Raw genomic sequence first — 18,923 nt, 5'->3', positions numbered from 1 at the left:
CTATGCGTTCGTTTGCGGGTGAGTCACAAGCCATGCTTGCCGCGAGTGCGCTCTTCACTGCTGGTGTGGTCTCCTTGTCTATTTTCATCATGTATGATGTGCAATAAGATGCCGTTGCATGGGGATTCAAGACAAATTGTATATCAGCATTTGCACACCAGAGTTTGGATATCATTGGGTTGAAATTGTTCGTGAAGAAATCCTTTGGTTGTCGCTTGAGCAGAATTGTTGGTTGGTAGATTTTGCTCCTTAGCGCATAGATGTAGTCATCGTATGAGAATCCAAGCTTTTGCAGGAACATCTCGAAATTGAGTTGCAGCAAGCCTTCCTCCAGCATTAGGTTGCTAATCTTCTTCATGTTTGATTTGGCTAACTTCATTTCACTATCCTGAGGAAGAGGGTACAAAATCATTGTTTCAATCATCGTTGGCCTAGGGAAGCCGAACCTGCAAGATTTACCCTGTTGTTTGCATGTCTTAGTATGCTTGTGTGTTTGGATTTCTTTCTCCGAGAGATCAAATAGCAAGAGATCTGTTGTGATGTATTTGTCAATATATGGTGCGACCTCCTCATTTTTTGCACGGCCAAAAACCGAGGCACTCTCGTACCATAGAAGACCATGGTCGTGTTGGCTGCCTCTATTCTGAAACTCTGTTATACAAAAAATAAGTCAGTGGTGACTGCACCTAGAATGAAGTGGTCTTTCTTGAGCGAATTCTTAAGGACCTTGAATTTTTGAACGTAGTATCTAGCTGTAGTGACGGCGTCGTTTCGTATCATGTTGCATATGCCATTCTTATTCAGTTGTTGAAGCTCAAGCTGTTGCAAGTCAGCAAGCTATTGCAGGAGGGGGGGGTCCATAATCGTTCCGCAGCCGATAAAGTGATGAAGAAAGTGGGTGGGCCAAGCTACCGTAACATCCCGAACAAATTTTTATTCAAGTGTTGCTTGTAATTTGCCGAGGTGCGAAGGCATGTGAAGTCACAGTAGCCAATATTAGAATGGAGTAATTTTTTTATGTTTTTGTCAGCAAGTGCATCTCTGGCTTGTAAAGTTCTACCTCTAAGCTACCCCTGTCGCACTCTGACCCATGTGGACCTGGCGTACGAGAACCTTCATTGTCTTGAAGAAAAGATTTTCTATGCAAGTTTCGAAGCATTTGTTTTGGTTCGTCAACTGCCACTTCACAATCCTTAGGTAGCTTGTATGCTCTGGGAAATTATAAGAATGCACATGGCCATAAAATAATCTAGGCATATTGTTTGTCTTTGAAAATGCTAAGTGGAGAGAACCCTTCTGATGGGGCAACAACTATTGGTTTGTCCTGCAAGTTGACTACTTGTTGTGCTGTATATATGCCATGTACAAGAGTGTCTGTCTCCACGATGTTCTCTTGGTAGGGTTCCTCTTCGGTGGTTGGCGCACTTTCAGAAGCTCGCACGTCAGTTTGGATGCTCTCAATATGCTCCATCCAAACTGGATTTATCTTCACTCCGCTTTCTCAATATAATGGTGTTTGTATGAGTTTGTGCATTGCATGCATGGTCTTTGCCAACCGTATGAGGCCACTCATGTAGTTGTGTGTGTATTGCAACCTCCACTTAATCGCAACTAGCACAGTTGCGTTGTTCGGTAGGAACCTTGGCATCACTTGTTGAGCTCTATCAGTGTGTCTACAATAACGTTCACAACACTTCCATACAACCCATATTGGCCCTCATAGGATAGCTCTCGAATCTATGCAAAGGGTAGCCTTATAGCCACGATCCTTTCCTCAACCCCATTGAGACATGACACATGTAGCGTTCGAGGTTGGATTGTCATGTTACCCGAATAAAAAGTCGGCGTCTTATTCTTTCACAAATCTTTCAAGCATAGGGTGCAAATGCATGGTTATGTGCTTGCGAGTTCCACGTGTGCATTCTCCAGCAATTGTAAAGCACCTGCGAACTGGATAGGGAGCTTTGGGTCCCGCAATTTGTGCAAGGATAGCTGTGTGTGTCTTGGATGATGTTGTTGTACGTTTGTTGGGGGCTTCTACTAGCTCTTTTGTGTTTCCTTGGCATATGCCCTAACTCGACATCTATGGTGTGTTGATCTACCACTTGTGACTTTGACTGAAGGGAGCACCCTGTGGGGGGGCTCTGTGCATTTTCAGAACCATTCCAGGCATTGAATTGTTGGCCCATGTAGACTTGATCTTATAGATCTTGTTGCAAATGCTAGATATGGTGTATTGGCAGTTGTTCTCTTGCTCATTAAATACCAAAGCTACCTTGCTTGCAGGAATTTGAGGCAGGCTACACACAAGAGTTTGCAAGGGTAAGTCAATTTCTATGGACCAGTGAGTGTAGGCTCTTTTCCCCCAGTCCGCATACAGCGGGGCAACGAATGCGAGGCACGCCCAATCATTCATTAGTATTTCGTGTTTTGCAAAACAATGGCCATTGCTGATGGCAATCCGTTGTATGACTGATTCGCCATTGTGTAGGACAAGAGTGAAAGACATTCTAAGTGCATTAGACAACCATAGCAAGCAACCATGGACAAGACATCTTGATGTGGAGGACCCTTGCAGTAAGTACATAACTTCGTCTTTCGTTGGTATATCATTTTACTCGTGCTACGGCATTGCCCTAGGTGATGTATCTTCGCAAGGTGTTGTGGAGATGTGATTGTGTAAGATCCTTAGCAAATGTTTGTACGAATGTTTCCCATTGAGGGCTACAACACATTTTAGTACGTCTGTTGTTTTTGGTTTGCATATCATGTGGGTTCCATCGACAACGAGATTGTCGAAGGTTTTGTTTTTGGTTTGCATATCATGTGCGTTCCATCGACAATGAGATTGTCGAAGGTTGGCTCGATGCATCCATGTATCAATACCTTGTTGACATTCTCCATGGGCCTAGCTGAAAAGGTAGGCGAACTCTGGGTGCACGACACGTAAGAACAATCTGAAGTGAGGCGGGACTATATGTTGAGGAAAAAAGAAGGCAAAAATATGACAATGCTTTGAAAGCCACGCCATAACCATGCGATGCAAGACGTTTTATTTCCTCCCCAATGTATGTACAAGCTTGCACCAGCTCAGCAAGCAATATGTACAAAGGCTGAGCACAGGTTTACATATATTAAGGACATGACGACTTCAAAGAGCGCCTATGCGTCATGCACAAACGCAGTGACGAGAACTTGGAGCTATTGATTGTGAATTGTCCCGAAGGACGACGATCCATTAGCAGATTTCATGTCGCGACCATGCTACAACTATGGTGCTACATGAATGATCGGTACAGGCCTGAAATGTCTTCGGCAATGGAACCACGAAGCTTGACGTCAACCTTAGAACCGTCGCACAGCAAAATCTGGCCCTTCAGCGAGGCAAGTGTGAAGATGTCTTGTGCACTCGCGCATGAGTAGCAGAATGGTTTTGCAAGGTCAAGGCTCACACGGGAGCCTGAGCACTTGCCATATTGGAACTCAACGAGAGGGCCGTTCAGCTCAGTGAATTGCAAAACACCATTGACCTGTCCACAAACAGGGGTGACCGTTAGAGCTTATAGCTGTGCATATACATAAACGGGAACGCATGCATACAATCTAGCTCAATATACTCAGAAAGGGTGCTGACCTTCACTACGAGCAATGAGTTCGAGTTGGTAGGCTTTGCGATGTTGGGAACAAGGGCTTTGCACGGTGGATGGACACTGGGAGGCACGTTTTCTGACAATAGATTGTCGTGCACGATGGTTTCCTCCTTCACGACTGCGGTGCCTGCAACTACGACCAGGAGGAAGGGGTTTCAGGGAGTTGCTACGTTGGTATCATGTAGGTGTGATCACGAAGAAAATCTTAAATACTTTGAGCCCGGGCCGAGAGTTACATGTGGTGCTTAGAATTAGTGCTGGGCATGTTGCGTTGAGTACGCATTTCAAACTTTATGGTGAAATTCTTAGCTTGTCATGTGATCTGTTTAAATGGCTTCGATATGTCCTTGGAGTTGGAAACGAGAGTTATATGAGAGCCACATTGAAAGTAATGTGTTGGCGGCAGGACATTGCAGTCCATCAAATGTAGTTAAGGAGTTGGGGGCACGGATTAGCAATTACAAATGCCCGTTAAGGACCTGAAACAAGTGGATCGAGATGGTCGCGCCAAACTAATCACCACTTCTGGAAATACAAAGAGAGATCTAGAAAATAGATCTGGAAGGAGGCAAAAAGCCAGAGCAGATCAATCATAGGGAATATGCAACAAAAGAGAGCTCTACAACAGAACAAAAATCTGAAACAACGATGTAGAAGGGAGATGCAGAACATATATTCGAAAAGAGGAAGGAAAGTAGAGCCATTGATGAAGAAGTCAAGGAGATTGCGGGAAATTCACTTTCACAGGCAGATACAAATATTTTAGAGGTCAAGGAGGTTGTGGGAATTTCGCGTTCATAGATGGGTGCACATAATTCTCTGACACATACATTTTTGACGGATCGACAAAATACTGAAGGGCCTGAACCTACACATTATTTGTTGACCAGAATAACAACTAAACGAGATGCTAAAATGCTCGTGAAAATATGTAGCATAGGAATTAAACAGAGACAGAGGACCTATGTTGGCATGGACAAAGAACGACCACTTATATTGACAAAATGAAATAAAAGATAAGCGCCAGTTTAAAGCACTCTGGACTACGCAGGTGGTGCTATGTCTCTAGCTTGCTCCTTTTTTCGAACAGGTCCTGCGTAGAATTCAACTTTATGTGGCACACAAAAAAAGTAATGCAAGAATGTTTATGACAAAGAAGCCCCCTCGTTTAATTTTTGATTGAAAATATGCACAGCGACGATACAAGAGATGTTGTCCTTGATCCAGCGAAGCGAGGCAGCGTGCGTTTATTAAAATCCAGTGACGATGATGAAATTATATGAATGTTCAAAATGTGAAGCTTCGTCCCTCCACAATCCGAGCCCCATTCAAATCTCTACACAACTATGCTGGAGCCAGAAATCGTTGCGGGTGGTTTCTTCTTCAAACGCCTAATGTAAATATTCATCTAATCTGCTACTACAATGAAACTAATGGGAACATTTGATCTTACCCTGGGTTGAAACAACATGCACACATTTCATGGCATGTTAGGCTATTGGTTAAAGGACTTTGGGCAACCACACTTCAAAAGTGTGTCTAGATGACTTGAAAGCTGGTATTGAGCTCTATGTAAGGTATGGTGCGAATGAGATTAAAATTCGAGTGTGTTTGAGCAACGCAAATATCTTTGACTGTTGTTTTGGAAGTATAAATGAGGATGTTGAATCGGCATGATATTTAGCAGATGCTTACTCAAAATGCTGCAAACTAGGTCAGTATTTGTTACTGTTGTCTTCAAAAGGGAGAAAAATGCCAACACACATCCACTTTTGGTAACGGAACTACCAGAGTCGGATTCACGTCTGACAAAAGTCAGAAAGAGACAAATCAGATATGCGCATTCAAAGAGACGAAACAATGCTTTAAAAAGACAAATGCTTGCAACTAGTTTGTATTCCCAGCTTACAACATACAACTCTCTCTAAAAAGGAGACGACATGGTGCTTATAACATATTCTGATAGTATTCCGACAACAGTCGGATTTCTAAGCATTACTCACTAGACAAGGCCACTACTCTAGACTGTGCTGTTACTCCCCAAAGTGATGGCCACATGGGTGAGAGGTGGGCCTCAACAATTGCACTCCTCGGTGGAGAGGCTTTTTCCAAAAATTGGGGACACGGACCCTTTATTGGAAATATTCCATCAATTATACATTGATGGTTTGTGTACAATTGATGTCAATCCCTCCTTTCTTGGCAAGCTGGGGGTCTATCCATTCCTTGTCATGCTGCACTTTCAATTGTTTTTTTTCGACAGTTTGTTTAGTGGGTTCAACCTTTAGCAGAGCTTTTGTCTGCACATCATAACTGGGCTTTCCTATGGCAGCTTTGTGCTGCTTCATGGCAACTGTTAGGCTGCTGTGTTTTGTGTCTTCCTTGGTAGGCATAGAGTACAAGAGGGCCACTTTAGAGTTTAACAACTCTTCCTCAAATACATCTGGGGCTGTGGCCTCCTCAATCTGCATCATCTTTGTTCCTGAACTATGAGCCTTTGACTTTAGCAGTTCCATCTCACTCGCCATAATGTCGTACCTATAAGCAGCTGAAGCAAACGCTTCATAAGGCCATTTAGCAATCACATATGATCTCTATTTCAAATTATACCACAGGCCCTGGGAGGTTTCGGCTAATTGTCGCTTCACATCTTTAAGGCTCATTGAATTGAGAAAAACTCCATCGATTTCTTCAGCCATCTTCTTCAGAGATTGCTCTACCCCTTCGAGTGCATGAACTCTTTCTTTAAGAATGGTGTCCTCAATCTGCAGGTCCATATGTGATGCAGACAGTCTCTCCAACTGGAGGAAAAACTCCGATTTCATTTCTTCTAACTAGGTTGTGACTGTTGGTAAACATTCTTTCCGCACCATGAATTTGCCTCTAAGCTTGGAAATCTGCCTATCCTACATTTCCTTGAATTGGGCATATTCCTGATTCACTGCTGCAAGTTTGATTTTGGTCTCTTCGAGTTGTTCTTGGGTAGTTTACTTGCTGAATGATGTAATCATGTACAACCTGTCTGTCCTGCTTCAATTCCATGATTTGTTTGTGAAGTTGCACCTGCCCTTCTCTTTGCTGCTCATGGAATGTCTGCAATACCTATAGTGCATGTTCTGCCTCCATGGTCGATACCTTTGCACCTTTGCTTGTGGTTAGATTGATGTGTGGAGTTGTCTTTTGCAATTCCGTCAGCTTTCGGATAGGGAGAGTGCTTCGAGCGAGCTTCTTCGAGAGGATGTTAGCAAAAAACAAGGTAGATCCTCCTTGGGTTGTTGCCATTTCTCCTGATTCGAAAACATCGACTTGGCCTTCGGATTTAATTTGATTTTCTTTGCTGGCTTGGTGTCGGATAGTCTAGCCAAAAGCTCAACACTAGTGAGAGGCATATCCCAAAGTTTCTCTGCCAATGACTGACCATACATGGCCATTGTGGCTTCTTCCTTGGTGTAGTGTGCAGCTTCAAGATCTTGAAGGACTTGTTGCTTCCCCTTTGCAAAATCATCATTTGGATTATCATGGATGTGTTTTGTTCTTTCTTCCCGATACTGCACAATTACCTCAAGGCGCTTCTGGCCTACTTGATGAGCATACTTTTTAAATCCTTCCTTGCAATCTCACTCATTAGCCAGGAGTGAAGAAGATTTGCCCATAAGATTTTTGTACCTTTGTCTGCTACACGAAGTGTTGCATAAGATTCGCGGCTCATGGTGTTGGTCTTGACTAGCACTTGCAATCGTTCCAAGTACCATACAAGTTGTTGTCATCTGCCTACATCCTCAACATTGGCAATGAAGTAATTTTTTTGTGTCTTGGGCGGACCAAACTCTTTCTGCATGCCTACATCTACGTGCCTTGAGCTGGATGGTAAGAGCTAAAGTGAAGCTGCTCCATGTAGCGTTGCCTTATGTACTCCTTTTGATTGTGGTAGGATCATAGTAGAAAATGTTGAAATTAGTTGCAATCCATGGAGGGATTTGCTATAGATAGTGATTCGAGATGTTTGAGTCATCATCCTTCATATCCTTGAAGCCTATTGTCTTGAGTGGCATCAAAGTTATATCAGAATCTCTTGTTTTTAAAGTCTTCAACGGTCAACCTGAATGACTGATACAAAAACATTTTCTTGATTGAATTTAGTAGACATCTGCATAGATATTGTATTGATCTTGGCCTAGGTTGGGTTAGGTCCAATGTAGGTTTTAATCTAAAACCATTTACTGGCTTTTCAAAAGCATTGCCATGAAGGTCAGCAAATACTTCTAGTACTTTGAATGGTCCATCATACCTTAGCTTGAACTTTCCTGGCATTTTACCCAACTTTGTATTGAACATCAAAACTAAGTCACCTTTCTTGAATAGCTTGTACTTGATATTTCTATTGATCCAAGCAGCTCTTCTTTTTTGAATGATGTTAGCAGTGTGGGAACTGCTTAGTCTATCTTCATCTAATTGTAGAAGTTGCTACAATCTAGAATTAATGGATTACTTTGGTGATAGCTTATTATCAATTGCAACTCTCAAGCTGCCTACAATAAATTCCATTGGCACCACTACTTCACATCCATACACTAATCTGAATGGTGTGAGGCCAGTTACAACCTTGTGAGTTATTTTGAGGGCCCATAAAACTAAATCCAAATGCTATGTTGTGGATTTTTTGTGCAACATCATGTGCATCCTTGTCATCTTTCTAATTGCTTTGTTGATGAAGTGGATACATCTGTCTGATACTATTTCAATAGGTGCTCCAAATCTAGTCACAATATTGTGGTAAAGAAAGTGTGCCATAGTTTTGGCTTTGCATGTCTTAAGGGCTACAACCTCAACCCACTTTGTGCAATAATCAGTTGCACCAAAATATATTGGCTATAAATTTTGCTAGTGGTTTGATAGGACCAATAAAATCTAGCCCCCGCTTTTGGAATAGTCCAAAGGGAGAATGGGTCGATGAGGCATTCTATTAGTATCAAGTGGCCTATCATACCTCTGGCATGGTAAACATGCCTTTGCATAATTGTGAGCATATTTTAACACAATAGGCACCATAAACTAGCTTGCAAGATTTTCTTACTTGTAATGTCTCCAGAGAAATGTCCTCCTACTACTCCTCCATCAGCTTATGCCAGGACAGCCTTTTGTTCATGATCTTGCACACATCTTCTAATGACTTGGTCAATTCCCCTAACCAAAAATGGCCTGCTTCATAAAACAAGTTTTTTTCCTTTTATCCCTAGTTAATGTTTCAGGAATCAATCCATCAATAAGAAAAAAGAGCATGTTATCATACCAGTTTGGGGGTTCCTTAATTCTTACCATGATAATGCCTGCATCAGGTAATTAGGTATACCTATTGAAGCTTCCCCTGATGTCAGCTTGCTCAAATAATCAGCAATGGCATGCTACTTTTCAGGTCTATGTACAATGTTGTAGTCAAATTCTTACAATAAGAGCATCCATCTGGCCAATCTGCCTATCAATTGCTATTTGTTGACCAAGTAAATAAGTGCCTAATGATGCACGTGGAAGTTGACCTTATTACCCAACAAATAATGTCTGAACTTATGCAATGTGCATAGATCATACCTAGGGCTTCTATCTCTGTGACTGCATAGTTTTTCTCATGTTTTGTCAAAATTCTACTGGCATAATACACAAGTTTGAACCATTTAGCTATTTTTTGCTACATAACGATTGCACCCACAATTGTATCTGAAGCATCAACAAAAACTTCAAATGGGAGAGTCCAATCTGGAGGTTGGAGGATAGGAGAAAGCATTGGCATCTTCTTCAGTATGTTGAAGGCATACTCTTGTGGTTCACCCCAAATGTAGGGTTCCATTTCTCTTGTCAGTTTTGTAAGTGGATAACATATATAAGCTAAATATCTGAGAAATCTATAGTGCCACTTGATTTGACCAATGAATCTCTGAAGTTGCTTTATATTTTTGGGTGGCTTGGCTTTTTGGATAGCAGATCCCTTGTTGGGATCTATCTCCATACCTTGTGGAGAGATGATATGTCCAAGGAGAATGCCTCTGCTAACAGCAAATGCACATTTGGTAGGATTAAGGCTAAGTCCAGCCAACCTACATTTTGCAAAGCATAAGGCCAAATGATGCAAGTGCTCCATCTTTTTGCCAAAGCCTGAAAAAGTCGTCAAGAAAAACCTTCATAAAAATTGAAAGATAGTCATCAAATACCTCCTGAATGTATTTTTGAAATGTTGGTGGAGCATTCTTGAGTCCAAAGGTCATCACATTGGAAGCAAATACTCCCCATTCTGTAACAAATGTAGTTTTGTCTTTCTCCTCAAGTGCCATCCTAATTTGGTTGTAACCACTGAATCCATCAAGAAAACCGTAAATCTCATGACCTACCATAACATCTAATAAAGAATCACAAAATGGTAGAGGAAAAGGATCAGTAATGGTGACAGCATTGAGCTTTCTGTAGTCAACACAGATTTTGAGTTTCCCATTCTTCTTGGGGACAATTACAATGGGTGATAGCCATGTAACATGTGTGAGAGGATAGATGAATCCTACTCTGAGCAACTTTTCTATCTCTTCCTTCACTTGTTTTACATAATTTGGATTCATTATATATCTATTTTGCACCACTGGAACAACATCCTTTTTCAAGTTGATCCTGTGTTGTCAAAACTTTGGGTCTACCCCCTTCATGTCTATGTAATTCCATGTAAATATATCTTTGTATTCTATCAATAAGTCTTTGAGTGCCATTTTGAATGGTGGTGGAAGGCTTGTACTGTGACCAATACTGTCTTGGGGTTGTCAGGGTCCCCAAGATTCATTTCTTCAAGGTCATCCAATCTGACCCTTGCACTCCTTTTCATATGCTCTTCAAACTGACATTCAGCTTCAAGAATGGCTTGTGCAAAATGTTTGTGGCTACTCTTTTAAGGCAATTTGATTTGTTTTTTATAGTTTCTGCTTTCAATTGCGGTCCGACACTGCGGTCCGACACTACTCTGCTCTATAGTTGCTAGTAATGAGTTGGATAGATTTTCTAGTTGACTTGAGTATGTATATTGATCCATAATTTTGATCACATCAATTTCAAAGATGGGGAGCACAATAGGATTTCTTCTATGAAAGACCTCCCCTTCATCTTCATCAAACTGGGATCAAACTCTACAATCATATTTATGCCTTCTGCTTGTAGTGGTTGTGCTTGTTTGGGAAAACTTCTCTTTGAAGAGAGGTTGATCTTGAACTTCTTCTTTTCTTTACTGATTGTGATTCTTTCTAATCCCCAATCTTGTTTTACTTTGGCATCTCTCAACCATGGTCTTCCCAAGAGCATGGAATATGCACAATCTTTTTCTTCCATTCTCAATACCACAAATGTCAATGTGAATGTTAGTCCCAAAATGCTTCTCTTGACCCCTAAGAATTCCAAGTGGTTGAATTCTTCTTTGGTCATCCATTCTAACCTGAAATGGAGCTGGTGCAAGTTCATTGCAACCTTCTTGAACAAATTCTCAGATAGGATGTTCACTCCTGAGCCTCCATCTATAAGCACTTATGGGATCCTTTGTCTTTTATAATCCACATCTATTAGTGGGACTTGGTAATCCACATTCTCTATGGTGTTAGTATATATATATGGTGTTTCCTCTTCATCTTCATCTGGTGGCCAATGATAAAGTGACTGGGGGGGATGAGAAGCATGGGGGGGAGGGGTAATTAACATGATGTGCAAAATAAATGTACCTCTATATAAATGCAAATACCTACATTATCTCAGTACCGCATTACGCTCTCATACCAGCACATCCCTTCCTATCTCCCATAGCCTCACCATCACCAATATGGCAAGAACAAAGTAGACTAGAAGGCAGTTGATTCAAGAACAAGACTCCCAAGCCCAATTGATGTATACAATGCAATTATTGAAGACAGACAAAAGAAGAGGCAGGAGCAGTTGGAGAGGATAGAAACTGATGAACACACAGACAATGAAGAAGGAGATCATGGGGAACAATCAAACCCTCAAAGACAGCCAAAGGTGGAACAACAAGAGGTGAACCAGCCCAAGGCACCTCAATAGCTAGAAAGTAGACCAAAAGAATAAGAGTGCAAAAGACGCGGATTGGAAGAATGGGCCAAAGTGCAACAAGATGCAAGGAAAATAAAGATTCAATTGGCTCAACAAGCAAGGCAACAAATGGAGAACCAAAAATGACCAGCATGGCGCAATGCCACTTAGGACTTTCCACAATCTAGACAGGTGGAAAAAATTTGCCAGAATTGAAGCGAACAGTAAAAGGCAAAGGCAAAGGTGGCTGTAGATGAGGTGGTGGTGGTGGAGGAGGTGGAGGTGGAGGTGGAGGCGGAGGTAGAGGAGTCCCTAGAGAAAGGCACCGTAGAAATCCTGGAATGAAGGCACTTCTTGATATCAAGAAGTAAAGAGCGTATAGCGTCTAATCAAGAGAGTCGATTGGTCAAAGAGATTATGCAATCCTACAGGGACAATTATTGTATTCAATGAATCAGATTGGTTGCCTTACAAGAAGCAGCAAAAATGGCTATGATATCCCTTCTTGAGGATAGGAACTTTGTGCGCAATCCATGCCAAGAGGGTTACAATCATAACAAAATACATGTAGCTGGCAAGGCGATCAGAGGCAACCCACTACTTAGGCCATAGACAGTTGGTGTATCATTTAGTGATTTTTGTTTGTTGTATTGAGTATGGACACCAATTTTGGTTGTGAAAAGAAATTTTGCTTTGCTATCACCACACATACTACAGCTTGGACATATTGTCCTCTCTATATTAATGGAATCCATTGGTTAAGAGTGAAATAAGTATAAATGAATTGGGAGTTAAGACTTGAAAAGTATAATGGATAACCTCTCAAAAGTATAGTTTTGACTTTTTAAAAGTTTACTTTAGCTCAGCCTTGTTCATGCTTCTTAATTCCTAATTTAATTTAACTCTTATTTTCTATCAACTCAAGGCCCTCTCAAATGCTCCCTTCATTATATTTTATGTATTCTATGGTAGGCCATAGTTAGGATGGTGAACCTTCGTTAGGAACATAAGTTAAATAGGTGGATACCCTAAATCTCTAAGCTATTTATATCCATTTCTTTGCATTCACAAAATAATAAAGGAATTTCTTACCTAGTTGCACCCCTAAAATAGAGCATAATAACATATTTAAAAAGTACCCTTGGGAAAGCCTAATGTCCTTTGCTAGGGTTTGTTGGCTACAATTTGTTTCTAACATCCAAACTGTAATGTAGTTTTGGATGAGGAGCTAGTAGCCTCTACTCAAATGATGGCAGAGTTGCATAAGAAGCTGAAGGGAGAGATTCAATAAAATATTTAAAGGAGAGATGAAGAGCTCTTTAGGCACACACATTTGAAAGGAGGATGTCCATTTCACGAGCGATCGAGAACGAGCCAAAGTCTAAATCAGGCAACTGGGCAATGAAAAATGTATATCTAAATTTGTTTCATGATAACTAGTAAAAGATTAAAAAATATTCCCATGCATTGCTAGAGCATGGATAAGCACATGTTTAACAATGGAAGAAAGCTCCAAGCTAAAAAAATTCACCCAAAAGCATTGAAAGATGCTTATTTTACATTGTGTTTAAGGAAAGATACATTTTGGGATTGATAGTGCATCCTAGGTATGAAATCACTCACACAACAATCTGCAAAATCTCTTTCACTAAAAGAAAGCTCTACTATACATTTTGGTTTGACAGTGCATTGTAGGTATAGAATCACTAGCAAAATGATCTGCAAAAACTATTCCACTAAAAGAAATCTCTTACTCTAGATCCCTTGCAATCCTTTTTGGCACTTGAAATGAGCTCAGAAGGCCCCAAAACCCTAGAAACAACTGTAAACATGGGTACCTTTCAATTGCCCTCTGGAGAAGAAGTGCATCTGTTTCGGGCTGCTTTGGCTAGAAATAGATGCACTTCTTCTCCAGAGGGGGTTTTGAGAAATCACCAAAAGGTTCCCATGTTTACAGTTATTTCTAGGGTTTTTGGGCCTTCTGAGCTCATTTCTGGTGCCCAAAAGGACAAAATATGCATCAATCAAAAGTTTAGTTTTAATTGCAATGGATTGGAGGGCTATCACAATCAACTGGAATGTAGCAAAAGGTAGTGGGAGTGAGACCTTGAAAAACTAAAGCTCTATCAAGAATTGAGTGGGGAGATGTAGATCAAATTTGACATTGGATAAAAAGGATTTCATGGAATTCTCACTTTCAAAACAAAAGAGGAAAGAACATGGATTATTAGATAATCTAAGAAGTTGAAAGGACTTCCAATGTGTATTCCAGAGGAACTCACAAAAACTTAGCTAAAGAGCAAAGCCTTAGAGCTTGCAAAGGTGAAGGTAGCTGGAAAGGAAGGCAAATGGGCTATCTACCGAGATGGTAAGGCATTGATCAAGGAATTTAAAGAAAATTTAATAGACTGATGTATGATTTTCATTTGCTTTATCTTTTTGTGTTTTGGTTTCTCATATGTACTAGTGGAATCACAACTTCATGTGATTATCAATCTCAAAAGAAAACTCTCATGAAGGTTGTGTAAGAAAATACAACTTTTGCATGTAACACAGAAAACAAGATCTTGTAGGAGAGAGAGAGAGAGAGAGAGAGAGAGAGAGAGAGAGTATATGGAGACTAAATTTTGTATTATTGCAACTCATTACAATAGATGGTAGTTGTGCTTCCTAGCCATGTGCCATGATGAAGAAGCTCAATGGCATGCTACACATAGTAGAGGATAAACATTGTATGATGGGTGAATATAAGCATGATAGATAGTGGTCACAAGGGCTATCATTATTTTACCCGTGTTGTAAGGTCGGTTCCATCTATTGACTTGAGCGACTTGAGCCCTTTAGAGCAATTCAAAGTGAGTCTTTTAGCAAAGTGCACATAATTTTTATCAAAGCTTAGTTTTGGAGGAAGGGATTCTACATCCCTTAGTCTTCCCATATCCTACATAATCCTCCCCCTCTCTCCCCCCCCCCCCCCTCTCTCTCTCTCTCTCTCTCTTAAGTTAAATATCAAAAGTGGAACCCACTTTGGGGATCCATATCCTCATACCTCATGAAATTCTCTTAGAGGAGGAAGTTGATAGTCCCACGTGGCTAAATGCTTCAAGGTGGATACAACCCTACAACCACAATCCTTTGATGGAACTCTTAAACCCTAAGAAGTTAGAGCCATGGTTCAAGAAGCTTACTCTCTACCTTCAATCCCAACCGTTCACTAAAAGATACAAGCTTTATCTAGCCACCATCAAGCTCACTAGGGGATCTTTGCATTTGTGGGATTAAATCCAAAGTAGGGTCTAGAAAGGAATCCAAACACCCATCACCACATGGGATAAAATTTTCCAAGCCATGGAAGAAGCAATTCATACCCATTTTATCCCAAGGTATTCACTAGCAATATGTAAGATAGCATGTGTGATCAATAGAAGGGGATTTATTTTCTTATGGTGTTACATACCCCCTGAGTGCACCACATGTTATATTGTATTTTTACATACTAAATGCCCTAAGATCATCTTGGCTACAAGGAGGATGCTACATAAATTGTGGCTCTATAGGTGAAGAAACAAATTTTGTTGTAGCATCAGCAAATGAAGAAACAAACTTTGTGGTAGAGGAAGATAAAGATTGGACCTTCTAAAGTCCAACATCTTTGAACTTTTGTCATCACTTGATCATGTAGTCAATTTTAGGTTCTTTGCCTAGACTAGTACTCCAAAAAGAATGTTATGGTTATGTGTTTTAGTCCTTATAGTCTTTGTAAATCACCTCTGGTCACCATATGATTTAGGCCATGTGATATCTCTTTGTCTCCATGGTACCTCTTATAGACGTGAGAAACTAGGTCCACACAAAGGCCTAAGATTAATCCTTATACATGCAAGGGAGATAATCATTTGAGAGGGATCTATCCCATTTTTGTAAACCTTGACTCTTGGGCACCCTTGCTAGCATGAGATCCTAGTCGTAGATTTATCATTGACAACCATGAGATGGCATGTGAAGCTATGTGACTAGATATATCCTTGACATAGCATGAGGCAAACCCTTGAGTGTGTGTGTGTATGTGTGTGTGTGTGTGTGTGGTGAAGCACCCTCAATGCTATCTAGGACCATGTTACAAGTAATGATGCAATAGAATTCACCCTCTTCAAGAAATGCCAATGATTGAGGAAGTCCCTATGATGTAGGGCTGATTGTCTTTGATGTAGGAGAGGTGCCTATGATCGGCTACAAAGCAACTCCTCAGCATGGGAATAACAAGAGACACGGAAAATTGCAAATTGACATTGTCTCAAAGTGAGTACATTGAAAAGATATTGAAAAGGTCTGAAATGCAAAATGTAAAATTTGTTTCTACACCTTTTGGTAGTCATTTAGATTGTACAAGTATATGTGTTCCAAGAACCAAGGGAAGATTGACTATATGTCAAGGGTTCCATATGCATCAGCAACAATCAGTAGCTTGATGTATGCAATGGTATGCACAAAGCTAGAGATTGCATATGTAGTGGGAGTTGTGAGCTGACTTATGAACAATCCAAGTAAAGAACATTGGATGGCTATAAAGTGGATTCGTAAGTATTTGAGAGGTACGATTGCTCATGCATTGTGTTTTAAAGGTTCAAGCATTTCTATACAAGGACATAATGATTCAGATGTGGCAAGTGATAAAGATAGGAAGGAGCACCTCTTGGTATATTTTTGTTGTAGGCGGAATAGCAGTAAATCGGGTTTCAAAGTTGTAAAAGGTTGTTCTAATTCCTACAACAGAAGTAGAATATGTTACAGTTATGGAGGCTAGCTAGTAAAGAGATGATTTGGTTTTGCTGAGGCTTATGGAGGAACTTGGAAAAAAGCAATAAAATTGTAGGTTGTTAAGTGATAGCCAGACTGCTATTCATCTCAGAAAGAATTCAACCTTCCATTCGAACCAAACATATATATAGCTCAGATGTCATTTCCTCTTATCTATTTTGGAGGATGGAAAATTGCAACTAGCCAGAACCTACAGACATGTTGACTAAGGTGATAACAATGGAGAAGCTAAGCTCTTGGTCAATTTCAATTGGTCTTCAAGAATGAGGAACAATATAAGAGACAGCCAGATCCAATGAACTTCAGTGAGTGTAACAATGGAGTTACTATGATCAGTCCTCTAAGTGGGAGCTAAGTGGGAGATTGTTGTATGTGAGTCTGATATTTTTTCAGAGGTCATATTTTAGCCATGCTTTGGACCTAGACATGTTTGTACCCACTCTATGAAGGGGGGGTGTAGGGAGGGCAATTCCCTCCTTATTACTGTAACCCCCTAGGGGGGTCGATGATAGCTATTTAGGCCCCCCCTTGACGAGGATTTGTGCAAGTTTCTCCAAAGCAAAAAATACATGAAAATTTATGCATCAATTGTTTGGTAAAAAATTTTAAAAAGGCATATGGCTCACATACTAGGATAGCAATGGATTACTTATATCTTCTTGCTTGCTAGATAAGAAAAACACAAGATTGGGTCTCTACAGACGTAGCCCACACTGGGTGAACATATATAGTTGTCTCTCTTTCTCTTCCATTCTGTGTGCTTTTTTTATCTTGTACTTTACACATTCCACTTCTCGTGTTGTTGCTCCTAATAGATTGATGACCTCTTGGATGAATTCCAAGAAGCTAGCATCTTCACCGAGCTTGACCTTAAAAGTGGATACCATCAATTCAACATCAATATTCTAACACATGAAAGATTACCTTCAAAACTAGGCAATATTTAATGGGTATTTCTCCCTTGTGGAGCAAACAATGGTCTAACAATATTCATGACATCCATGAATCACATCTTTAAGCCTTCCTTGAACAAGTTTGTCATCATCTACAAGGATGACATTCTCATTTTCTCAAAGACATATGAGGAACCCTTGGATCATCTACATAAGTTCTTCTCTTTGGTTGCTCAACTCTTTCTTCATCTAAATCTAAAGAATTTATTTCTTCCCAATTGAAGTATCTTGGTTTTGTCATTTGCATTTTACAATGATAAGGTCCAAGAAATCATGACTTGTCCTACTCCCATTAATACTTCTAACTTGGGAAGCTTTTTTGTCTTGGCCAATCACCATAGAAAGCACATCAAGGATTTTATAGAGATTCCCTATCCCTTGTTCTAGCTCATAAAGGATTCCCTATCCCTTGTTCTAGCTCACATCAAGCATTTTGTAGAGACTCCCTATCCCTTGTTCTAGCTCACAAAGGAAAGGGAACCCTTAATTTGGGACCTTTCTGAAAATCAATCCATGGCCACTCTCAATATCAAGCCATGACTATTCTCAAGAGCTTGCCCACTTCTCGTCTAGTTCTTGGAGTTTTTTATTATATCAAAATTTTTGAGTTTGAATTTGATGCAAGCACTTGTACCATTGGGGCCATTCTTTCCAAACAAGGACATCTAATAGATTAATTTATTTGAATCCTATCTAATTTTACCTTTGTGTTATCCTGCATATGACAAAGAGCTCTATGCATTACTTCAAGCCCTCAAGTTTTGGAGACATAGTCTACTTGGTATAGGAGTCATTGTCCATAGTGATCATTAGCCCCTGCAATATTTGAGCACCCAACTTTTCATTGGCAGCTTGAGGCCATGTCAAGTGAGACATCTGTATGCACATATTCCACCTTATGATCACTTGCAAACCAAGCTGTCAAATATACAAGCAGATTGCTTGTCTAATCGCACATGTGGGTATACTCTAGTGAAAAGGATTATTCTCATCTACTAGCTATTTCAGCATCCAACTAAAGGGTATTTTTTAGCCTTTTTTAAACAACATAGTGAGACATACCTACAAATTGGATGAGCTATGTGTATACAACACATGGCCCTTAGAGATTGCAGCCAATCAAGGAGCATCATTCTTCCCTCATTGCTAGACACTTTGGAGTGATCAAGGTTGTTATGCATCTATAGAGATATTCTTACTGGCCATATCTAAGACATGATTTGAAAAAGTTCATCAAACCACATGGCTCATGTCAACAAGGTAAGAGTAGAAAAGTTATTCATGCATTAAACTCTCCTCATCTAGTCCCTCCCAAGACTTGGGAACACATTTTGATGGATTTTCTCTCTGATTTTCCCACCACTAAAGATCCCATGATTGTATTTATGTGGTGGTTAATAGATTCTCCAAAATGGCCATCTTCATGGCTACCTCCAAG

This window comes from Dipteris shenzhenensis, chromosome 2 (assembly GCF_047967505.1).
Source record: "Dipteris shenzhenensis isolate YYH24624 ecotype China chromosome 2, Dip_SZ_1.0, whole genome shotgun sequence".
Lineage (NCBI taxonomy): Eukaryota > Viridiplantae > Streptophyta > Polypodiopsida > Gleicheniales > Dipteridaceae > Dipteris > Dipteris shenzhenensis.
The sequence above is the reverse complement of the archived record's forward strand: the minus strand, read 5'-3'. Positions refer to the sequence as shown.